A 10685-nucleotide genomic window follows, 5' to 3' on the forward strand; every position below is an offset into this window, starting at 1 on the left:
GCGCTCCTGGGGCGCGGACCGGTGAACGCACAGGTAACCGCAATCTTGCGGCGCGCCTCGGGGCGCGTACTGATGAGCGTCCCGATAGCGCTATTGCCACGAACGAAAACAACATCGTGACGTTTTGCGTAGCCGCCACGCCTTGCGTCATGAGACACGTATCGCGTAGCCGCGAGATGCGTCTTATGACGCTCCGCGTTAGCGCACCCGGAAGCGCATACGATCGCGCAACGTAAACGCCCCGATGCGCTTATGAAACACGCCCCTGGACGCGCCCCGAGTCGCGTAGCGTAAGCGCGTCAAACCATGTGACTTCAAAATAACACTTTTCATTGGTTCAGAACTTTTTTGTTTCCAAATTGTGTGAAACCCACCCATTTCTCTCACTATTGCTTTGTACTTGGAGAGAGCAAGAGCTGTTCTGTGTACTATCTTCATCTCCTACTTTCCTGATCTACAACAATGGCTGCAAGAGAGTCATCCAGCAGTGATTCCGAGGCATTTTTAGAGGAGGACCCTCCTAGGCAGAAGAAAAAAACCCATTTCATCTGGAAATTTTATGACATCCCTGAAGAACAAAAAAAAGTCAACGCTCCAAAAGTAACCTGCAAAATATGTGGTAGTACTTTATCCAGAGGCAATCCTCTGAAAAAATATAGTTTTGGAAATGCCAATTTAATCAGGCATGTCAAAAGAAGACACCCAAACAACTTTGCGAGGGAGAGTGTCAGAGAGCTGGCACGGAAATTACCCACAGATGGCGGCAGCACCTCCACTGGTGGAGCAACACCTTCGGGACCATCCCGTAGAAGAATGGTCCCTAACATACAGCCAGAGTTTGCAGGCATCAAATTTCTGTGCACGGAGTGTGACGAACTGCTCTGCTATGGGGAGCAGAGTGTTGAACTCATTGCCATAAAGAAACAGCAACACCGCTGCCCTGACAGTCCCTAAATTTTCACAATTTTTTGCTCCTGTTGAGCAGTTTTGGAATCCCTGTTTTTTGTTTTTCCCTTGACAAAAATCCCAAAAAATTATAAAATTGTTTTAAAAAGTCTAAAAAATATATAAAACAACAAAATCAAAAAAAAAAGTTCTTTTCAGAACTACCTCAAATTTATAAAAAAAATGCTATTTTTTTTGTGAAAAAAAATCTGTCATTTTTTATCTCCATGTTACGCTCCCCAGTAAGCTCCCCGGTACGCGTACCGGGTGCGCCCCCCGCGAAAATCGATTTTTAAAAAAAAATTTTTTTTACCCGCGGGACCCTTTTATGGCCCCCACATCAAAACTAGGGGGTCAGGTGGGTGTACCCTGCCCCCTTTTTCTCATTTCCCCCTTTGATTTTTGCCACCTCTTGTGTCTCAATCCTACCGAGACACAAGATGGCGGCCGCTGCGGACTGTCTCGAATGTTTACAGACACCCGAGAACCAATCAGCTTGCCGTCCGTAAGTCGCGTGGCGCGCCCTAAGCGCTCCCCGGTACGCGTACCGGGGCACGGCTCTAGATATATATCTTTTTTTAAACTTAATTTACTCAAAATTCACAGGAGCACATATATTGAGACCTAGCAAAGGCACATCGGGCTAAGAGTCCCTACAATTTTGCCAATTTTCGTGCAAATCCATTCAGCCGTTCGGGCTAAAAGTGAGGCCAACCGCCCTATGGAAATTAACATGGGAAAAACGCGTTTTGGGACCCCCCTTTTTTCTCGGGCCCCCCCTTGACGAACCCCCCCCAAATTTTCAGGGGCTGCTCAGCCCGATGTGCCTTTGCTAGGTCTCAATATATGTGCTCCTGTGAATTTTAAGTAAATTAAGTTTAAAAAAAGATATATATCTAGAGCCGTGCCCCGGTACGCGTACCGGGGAGCGCTTAGGGCGCGCCACGCGACTTACGGACGGCAAGCTGATTGGTTCTCGGGTGTCTGTAAACATTCGAAACAGTCCGCAGCGGCCGCCATCTTGTGTCTCGGTAGGATTGAGACACAAGAGGTGGCAAAAATCAAAGGGGGAAATGAGAAAAAGGGGGCAGGGTACACCCCCCTGACCCCCTAGTTTTGATGTGGGGGCCATAAAAGGGTCCCGCGGGTAAAAAAAAAAAATTCTATTTTCGCGGGGGGCGCACCCGGTACGCGTACCGGGGAGCTTACTGGGGAGCGTACCATGGAGATAAAAAATGACAGATTTTTTTTCACCAAAAAAATAGCATTTTTTTATAAATTTGAGGTAGTTCTGAAAAGAACTTTTTATTTTTATTTTGTTGTTTTATATTTTTTTTAGACTTTTTAAAACAATTTTATAATTTTTTGGGATTTTTGTCAAGGGAAAAACAAAAAACAGGGATTCCAAAACTGCTCAACAGGAACAAAAAAATGTGAAAATTTAGGGACTGTCAGGGCAGCGGTGTTGCTGTTTCTTTATGGCAATGAGTTCAACACTCTGCTCCCCATAGCAGAGCAGTTCGTCACACTCCGTGCACAGAAATTTGATGCCTGCAAACTCTGGCTGTATGTTAGGGACCATTCTTCTACGGGATGGTCCCGAAGGTGTTGCTCCACCAGTGGAGGTGCTGCCGCCATCTGTGGGTAATTTCCGTGCCAGCTCTCTGACACTCTCCCTCGCAAAGTTGTTTGGGTGTCTTCTTTTGACATGCCTGATTAAATTGGCATTTCCAAAACTATATTTTTTCAGAGGATTGCCTCTGGATAAAGTACTACCACATATTTTGCAGGTTACTTTTGGAGCGTTGACTTTTTTTTGTCCTTCAGGGATGTCATAAAATTTCCAGATGAAATGGGTTTTTTTCTTCTGCCTAGGAGGGTCCTCCTCTAAAAATGCCTCGGAATCACTGCTGGATGACTCTCTTGCAGCCATTGTTGTAGATCAGGAAAGTAGGAGATGAAGATAGTACACAGAACAGCTCTTGCTCTCTCCAAGTACAAAGCAATAGTGAGAGAAATGGGTGGGTTTCACACAATTTGGAAACAAAAAAGTTCTGAACCAATGAAAAGTGTTATTTTGAAGTCACATGGTTTGACGCGCTTACGCTACGCGACTCGGGCGCGTCCAGTGGCGTGTTTCATAAGCGCATCGGGGCGTTTATGTTGCGCGATCGTATGCGCTTCCGGGTGCGCTAACGCGGAGCGTCATAAGACGCATCTCGCGGCTACGCGATACGTGTCTTATGACGCAAGGCGTGGCGGCTACGCAAAACGTCACAATGTTGTTTTCGTTCGCGGCAATAGCGCTATCGGGACGCTCATCAGTACGCGCCCCGAGGCGCGCCGCAAGATTGCGGTTACCCGTGCGTTCACCGGTCCGCGCCCCAGGAGCGCACCTAAAAGAATTTTTTTTAAAATGACATAATTATACAATATAAAATTCGCTTTAAAATGTATTATTTTTTTAAAAATATAAAGATTTGCTATTAAAAAACCTATGAAATTCACTGAAAAAACCATAGGTTATAGACCATATATAGTTAGGAATTAGCATTTACAAAACCTTGAAAATTCACTGAAAAAACCATAGGTTATAGACCATATATAGTTAGGAATTAGCATTTACAAAACCTTATTTTACTCACACAAAACCATTGAAATTCCATATACAGTTAGTTGCACTAACTATATATCGCGCACCCGCAATCCACTGCTGATGATGTCACATATTACATCATTCATGACATGGTCAGTGACATCACTGATGACATCTCAAAGGACATCACTGATGACATCACTGATGACAACATCCAGTGACTGTATGTTTCTGTAAAGTTAAAATTTGTCTTACATATTGAAGAATGAGTGGATGTATAAGTGTCTGGATGAAGGATTTAGTAGGTGCATGAATGACGTATAAGTGAGTGATTAAATGTGTCTCACTGAGTGCATGGGTTAGTGACTAAACTGTTTTAAATTGTGCATCATTGTGTCTGCTGTTCTGTAATCTGATGCATGTGTTGATCATTAGCTATATGACTAACTATATGGGTTATTGATTGGTTGGCCAATTATTTGTATCGGAGACTGAGTGTGTGTGTGGGTGTCTGGGAGGTGTATGACTCTGTGCATAGATGTGTGAGCAGTTGATTCACTAGATGTATGGGTTCAAAAGTGCATGTGGAAACAGCTGTATGGGCGGTTGACTGTGTGCATGAGTGTATTGGTGAGTGAATGGATATCTCAGTGCTACATGTCAAAGTAAGTACATATGTAAAACACAGTACATGTGAGAGTTGACATATATAAATAACTGTGCATAAGAGCCAGTGAATGTGTGAGTGGCTGTATGGATCATTGTGAACTTGTATCAGGGATTGTATAACAGAGTAAATATGTGTTAGTATATGTTTCAATAAGTAAGGTGTGTATAAGTATATAGTTGAGGAAATGGAGGTGTGATTGATTCTCTGCAAGACTGACTAGGTGTGTGAGTAACTCCATGGATGTGTGACAGTCTGTGAGTGTCTGTTTACACTGAGTGTATCTAAGGTTATATTAGAGTCCGAAGAGGTTCATCGTATCATCACATGAATGATGTCATCAGTGATGTGATCAGTAATGTCAAATGAGATGTCATCAGTGATGTCATCAGTGATGTCCTTTGAGATGTCATCAGTGATGTCATCAGTGATGTCACTGACCATGTCATGAATGATGTAATATGTGACATCATCAGCAGTGGATTGCGGGTGCGCGATATATAGTTAGTGCAACTAACTATATATGGAATTTCAATGGTTTTGTGTGAGTAAAATAAGGTTTTGTAAATGCTAATTCCTAACTATATATGGTCTATAACCTATGGTTTTTTCAGTGAATTTTCAAGGTTTTGTAAATGCTAATTCCTAACTATATATGGTCTATAACCTATGGTTTTTTCAGTGAATATATATATATATATCCAGAAAAACTGTGTTCCGTAGCAAGCGCTCAGGCATTCAGTAAATACACTGACCACGCAGGAGTCCAACAAAGTAAGGTTTATTTCGTCATAAACCGAACGTGACGCGTTTCGCGCTCCATAGAGCGCTTGATCACACTCACACTCGTGTCACGTTCGGTTTATGACGAAATAAACCTTACTTTGTTGGACTCCTGCGTGGTCAGTGTATTTACTGGATGCCTGAGCGCTTGCTAAGGAACGCCGTTTTTCTGGATATTCGTGCCGGTGGCTCCGCCGGGAACAAGCCACCCCAGGGAAGGCGAGGGTCTGCCAGAAGGAGCAATTTGAAGTAATTATATATATATATATATATATATATATATATATATATATACATACATATACATATATACACACACACGTTCCTAGCTTGTGTAGCTGTAGACGTACATGCTCTGCATACTTCTGTCATCTAGTGTTGGGCCCAGATGTTTGCAAGTTGTTTTTCTTTGAATAAGCTTGAGTCACAAGATCTGTTGAGACATCTCCCTTGTCCCAGAAGGCATCGCCACAAATGCTTCACCATAAGATTGTTTTCTACTGCCATTGGACTCAGATGGTTGAGAAGCTGCTCCAGAGTCGAAGAGTCGAAAAAAGGGATATAGACAAGCCTTGACATCTTCTCTTCAACATCTGCAGCTCAGACGAAGAACAATCACTTACTGAGACTTCAACATTTTCCATTGCTTTGTATTGTGTCCACTAGATGGGATCTCATCACTGACTTGAACAGTTTCGTCAAAGATCTCAGAACAAGTTTTGAGAATGCACCAGAATGGAAATAACCCCTTTTGACTTCTGTTCACAGTGTAATGTACAGTGTGCCTTTACACTGAGCACAGAGTAATACCGTGAGCCCTGCCTTGTGTTTTGCTGTAAAAATAATCTACATCACTGACTAGACAGGCTGGTGCATTTCAAACCGCAGAGTGAGCGACTCTCGGAGACATATGACATATTGCCATCCAGGGCATCGCAATGTTGAAAAACCCCAGTTACACCCAGGAACAGCCAGTAGAAATGCTCAGTCGGCTGCCGGGCGTGTAAGGAAGTAGAGACAGCGACCCGCCCACTTCTCGAGCGAAACGAAACTTAACTTCACTTCTTTCACCGCAGCCGCAGCGGTGACATGGCTACAGCGAACCAGCTCCTGGGTCTGAAGGAGGAGGCCACCTGCTCCATATGCCTGGAATATTTCACTGACCCCGTGAATGTGGAGTGTGGACATGTCTTCTGTCTGTCCTGTATCACTCGGTGCTGGGAGGGGCTGCAGACAGACTTCCCCTGCCCTCAGTGCAGAGAAACATCTCCGAGCAAAATCTTCCGGCCCGTCCGGCAGCTGGCAAATGTGGTGGAAATCGCCAAACATCTTCACACCCCCAGTGCGACGCCCCAGGGAGAGAACTTGTGTAGAGAACACGAAGAGAAACTGAAACTGTTTTGTGAAGATGACCAGGAGCCCATATGTGTGATCTGTCGAGAGTCCAAAGAGCACAAGACTCACTCGGTGCTCCCCATTCCAGAGGCTGCCCAGGAGTACAAGAAAATCTTTCAAAGCCACATGGAAGGTCTGGAAATGGAGTTGGAATACCTGAAGACATGTGTAGCTGAAGAAACTAGGATGATGTCTGAGCTGGAGGAGGAATTTAGAAACCAGACTGAGAAGATTGAGAACACTTTTGAGCTTCTGAAGCAGTTTCTGGAGAAGGAAAAGGAGCAACTTCTCTGCAAATTGCAAGAGGAGCACGAGGAGAATAGGAGTAAGATGAGTGGGAAACTGACTGAGCTGGAGCAGCAGCAATCCACTCACATTGACCTGATCACAGAGATAGTAGGGAAGTGTCAGCAGTCAGATATGCTGCTACTTCAGAATGTGCAGAGCATCTTGAGCAGGTGTAACAACCTGAAGGCTCAGAAACCTCAGGAAGATGGTGTTGTGGAGCAGACTCTGAAGTGCATCGGACAACATGCATCCCTGCAGGAGAAGCTGTTGGAATTAAAAGCAACATTTCCTGCGGAACTAGAGTGGGGATATATCAAAGCAAGTGCATGTTCAGTGACTCTGGATGCTGACACTGCTCATCGAAAACTTGTTGTGTCTGAGGATGGGAAAAGTATAAAGCATGGAAACAGAAATCAGTATCTGCCCGACACGCCACAGAGATTCGATCCTGCCCTGGTTGTCCTGGGGGCAGAGAGACTGAGCTCCGGGAGGCATTACTGGGAGGTGGAGGTGGGGGACAAGACGCGCTGGACTCTGGGGGTGTGTGACGAGGCTGTGAGCAGGAAGGGGAAGATCACACTAACACCGAGGAATGGATCCTGGACAGTGTGGCTCAAAGATGGTAAATATCAAGCAAACACCTTCAGCTCCACCCTCTTGACCCCCAGTGTTGTCCCCAAGACTGTTGGCCTTTTCCTAGACTATGAGGCTGGCAGGCTTTCAGTGTATAACGTAGATGACAGATCCCTGCTCTTCACCTTCTCCGGGGCCTCCTTCCCCCACACTTTGCGGCCCTACTTCAACCCTCATTCCAAATATGGAGGGAGAAATGCTTGTCCATTGCGGATCCTGTCGGGCTCTAGTTTGGAATTAAAAGATGAGACCATTGGGTGCTCTTGAAGAAGGAGCAGTGTCTAATGTGTATTTTTCTGTTAGAGTAATTTTGCTTCCTCTCCCTTTCAAATATGCCTATTTTTATATTTTTTTTAGCAGTGAAGGAAGGTCATGGTTTTCTTTTTTGATACTGTTGCATTGTGAATTATGTCAGTCCTTTCTCTTTTGTTTTATGTTTCAATGTTCTCGTTTCTCAAAGTGCATCTGGAACTCTGCTAAAAGGGATGAGGGCCAAGGAATCAGATGAACCTTTATCATGGAGAAATACTAATTGATAAAAACATTTCAAGTCTAACCATCGACATATACAGATGGATTTGATTATTTATGCAGGTCAAACGGGCACCTCTCATTGATTTCTTGCCCTGGAGACGAATCAAAAACCCATACTCCAGTATGAGTGTGCTTCTTTCACTGTGCTCATGCCTAAAAAATTAAGAATGGCTTTAACGCTTTCCAATAGCTTGATTCTGGTGTACTTACAAGATAACATGTTCTACAGTTTAGCATCTACAGCTCTGAGGGTTTAGCACTGCACTGTACTAGGACAAGAAAAAGAAAGTGGTTCTCCAAAATTCCTGATTGGGTAAGAATTTTCTTCTGGAAATTATTGGCCAGTTTCAAAGCCTTTTTGACATACATACATTTTTGTCAAAAACATTGAAGTGGGCTCTTTATTTGATGGCTAGCCAGTGCCGGCTCCTGCAGGGTTAAGTCAAGTGAAGGCACACTGGCCCTGTGAAGTGCATGCATTGAAAATGTTCACCCACTGTTCCTCACTCAAATAAACAACCATAATATTAGGGATTACAAGCAGAAATGTCAAGCTTCCCCAAAATACTGAAGAAGTTAAGAATAAGAGGAGTATGATGCTGCTTTAATCACAACCCTAACAGAGAGGACCTGGTCCAGAATTTTGCCGACTTCATCTTTGGTGTAGGGGCGCGCATGCTAATCAGCCACAGAGCATTGTCCTAGCTGACTTTCAAAATGTGAACAATCAGTAGCACAGTTTTGCTTCCATTGAGATTGAGAAACATGTAACAAATTCATTGCTGGATAGTAACAAGGCAATACCTCTGAATTGACAGTTTTCTCCTGTCTATTGAGGTGAACGACTGGATGAATGTCATCCGCATACAATAAATGTCTTCAGCTAAAATGTCTAATCATTTTTGACAGAGCGTACACACACACATTAGACAGCATCAACCAGGCTTTGAGCCAGTTGGGCATGATCTGCCATATGAATTGCAGCACAGAGGTCCAATAGGAAGACTTCCATTGCTATCTTATATACAAGATGGCACTTACCTCATCTGGAACAGTTACTAGTTTTGTTTCTGCCCCCACTTAGACCAAAAACCCACCTGCTTGACACATCCCATATTCTCCTGGTCATGAACACTGCTAGATCTGAAGGAGCAGTGGTTGACCTCTGTTATGAAGTTGATGACCTCTAGGAGCCACAACCATGGCCAAGGATCCTAGGTTTTGACTAGGCAGGTATCTTGTGGTGATCCTTGTTTAGAGTTCATGATAGGAACCTCTTTGTCTTCCTCATTTTGAAAGACAGTCTGGAATCTATAGGCTGGCTATAGAGTGACATCTCTGGGGTTATACACAACTTTAATTCCATAGTGAAGGTGAGTGAGGACATTTACAATTGGATTCAGTTGTATAAAGAATTGTTTTTATTCATTTCTACATCTTTGATGTGGAGATGAGTAATTGATTAATGTTTTGCATCCATACAAAAGCTTAGCAGAGTGAGATTTCTTTGAAATTCTTATAGTAATATATTGTTCCTTGAAAGACTTGAAACACTTAATGAGTTTAAAGACTTTTCATTTTGATTAAGAATCTTGGAATACTTGATGCCAAAGTTTGCTTAATCTTTTCTTATAATTAAAGATCTATGTATTGAAATGTTGTGTTATAACAAGGAAAATAAACGTCTGAATGTTGGTGATACTGTGTTATCTAGCAATGTATGCCATTATTGGGGAATAAGTCAAATGAACTGATGGGATGTGTATTGTATAGGAGAGGGTTGAGTTTACCAATGTCTTGAGAGGTTTGGGTTCACCAATGTCTTGTTCAATTAGAATCCAGTTTGGTGTGCTCTCATTTAGGATCAACCATATCATTTGTTACAGAAGCAATGGATTGACTACATTTTACAAAATATGAAAGGATGGGGTTTCCTATTGCACAAACCTTGTGCGCAGGATGCCACAGGAGTGATGTCGTTTCTGTCTCCCACCACCTCATCATTGACCACATAAACAGAGATATGAGCGCAAGTGGTTGAAATGGGGAAAGGGAAATGGGATAACAGAAAAAAACGGACACAGAACTTCACCACTGTGCTCAACACTTCCTCTGGTTAATGAGGACTGCCAGATATAGGGGATCTATACAAGACAAAGAGATAGTCTATGTAATTTGCCATCTAGAGGGTTAACTGTGATTGTGAAGTGCTATACATATGCATTGTCTCTGAATAACAAACTCTCTGTACTAAAAATATGAAACTTAGAATTCCTCAAAATAAAACATGTGACAAATATGTATAAAAAAAAAGAAAGACCCAGTTACATTTCGAAGAACAGGAAGAGGCTGGACAATTCATCCAGCAAAAAGAGCCAGAGGCATTCTTTACTCCGATCCCAAATCAATGGTAGAAAATGTTGAAACAGCACAGCAGCAACATTCGCCAAATACCAAGTTGATGATCACGCTTTGATAGAACAATGGACTGTGATCATACTCCAACAGTTGTATGATTGAACCACACATGCCATTACCTAGCATGCCTTTACAACGCATCACTACAACGTATGCATCTTTACTACGCAACATTTGACCGTGCATATGCCTTTACCACAAAAATGTAAGTATTTTAGATGGAAGTATAAACCCATATATTTATGCTAGGTTTATACTTGTCTGTAAAATACTTATATTTTCGTTGTAAAAGCATGCATGATAAAGGAATATGCAAAATAATGTTTTACAGGTAAGTATAAACTCTATATATGAATATATATATATATATATATATATATATATATATATATATATATATATATATATATATGCCTTGTACCTACA

At 42.6% G+C, this 10685-nt stretch overlaps 1 pseudogene across 1 annotated transcript; it reads left to right on the forward strand.

Moving 5' to 3' along the window:
* Nucleotides 1-6042: 6042 nt before the first annotated feature.
* LOC144822852 (E3 ubiquitin-protein ligase TRIM39 pseudogene) lies at nucleotides 6043-9540 on the forward strand (annotated as a pseudogene). The gene has a single exon (XR_013608709.1). The product of XR_013608709.1 is annotated as an E3 ubiquitin-protein ligase TRIM39 pseudogene (transcript).
* Nucleotides 9541-10685: the final 1145 nt, after the last annotated feature.

This window comes from Lissotriton helveticus, chromosome 3_1, assembly GCF_964261635.1.
Source record: "Lissotriton helveticus chromosome 3_1, aLisHel1.1, whole genome shotgun sequence".
Lineage (NCBI taxonomy): Eukaryota > Metazoa > Chordata > Amphibia > Caudata > Salamandridae > Lissotriton > Lissotriton helveticus.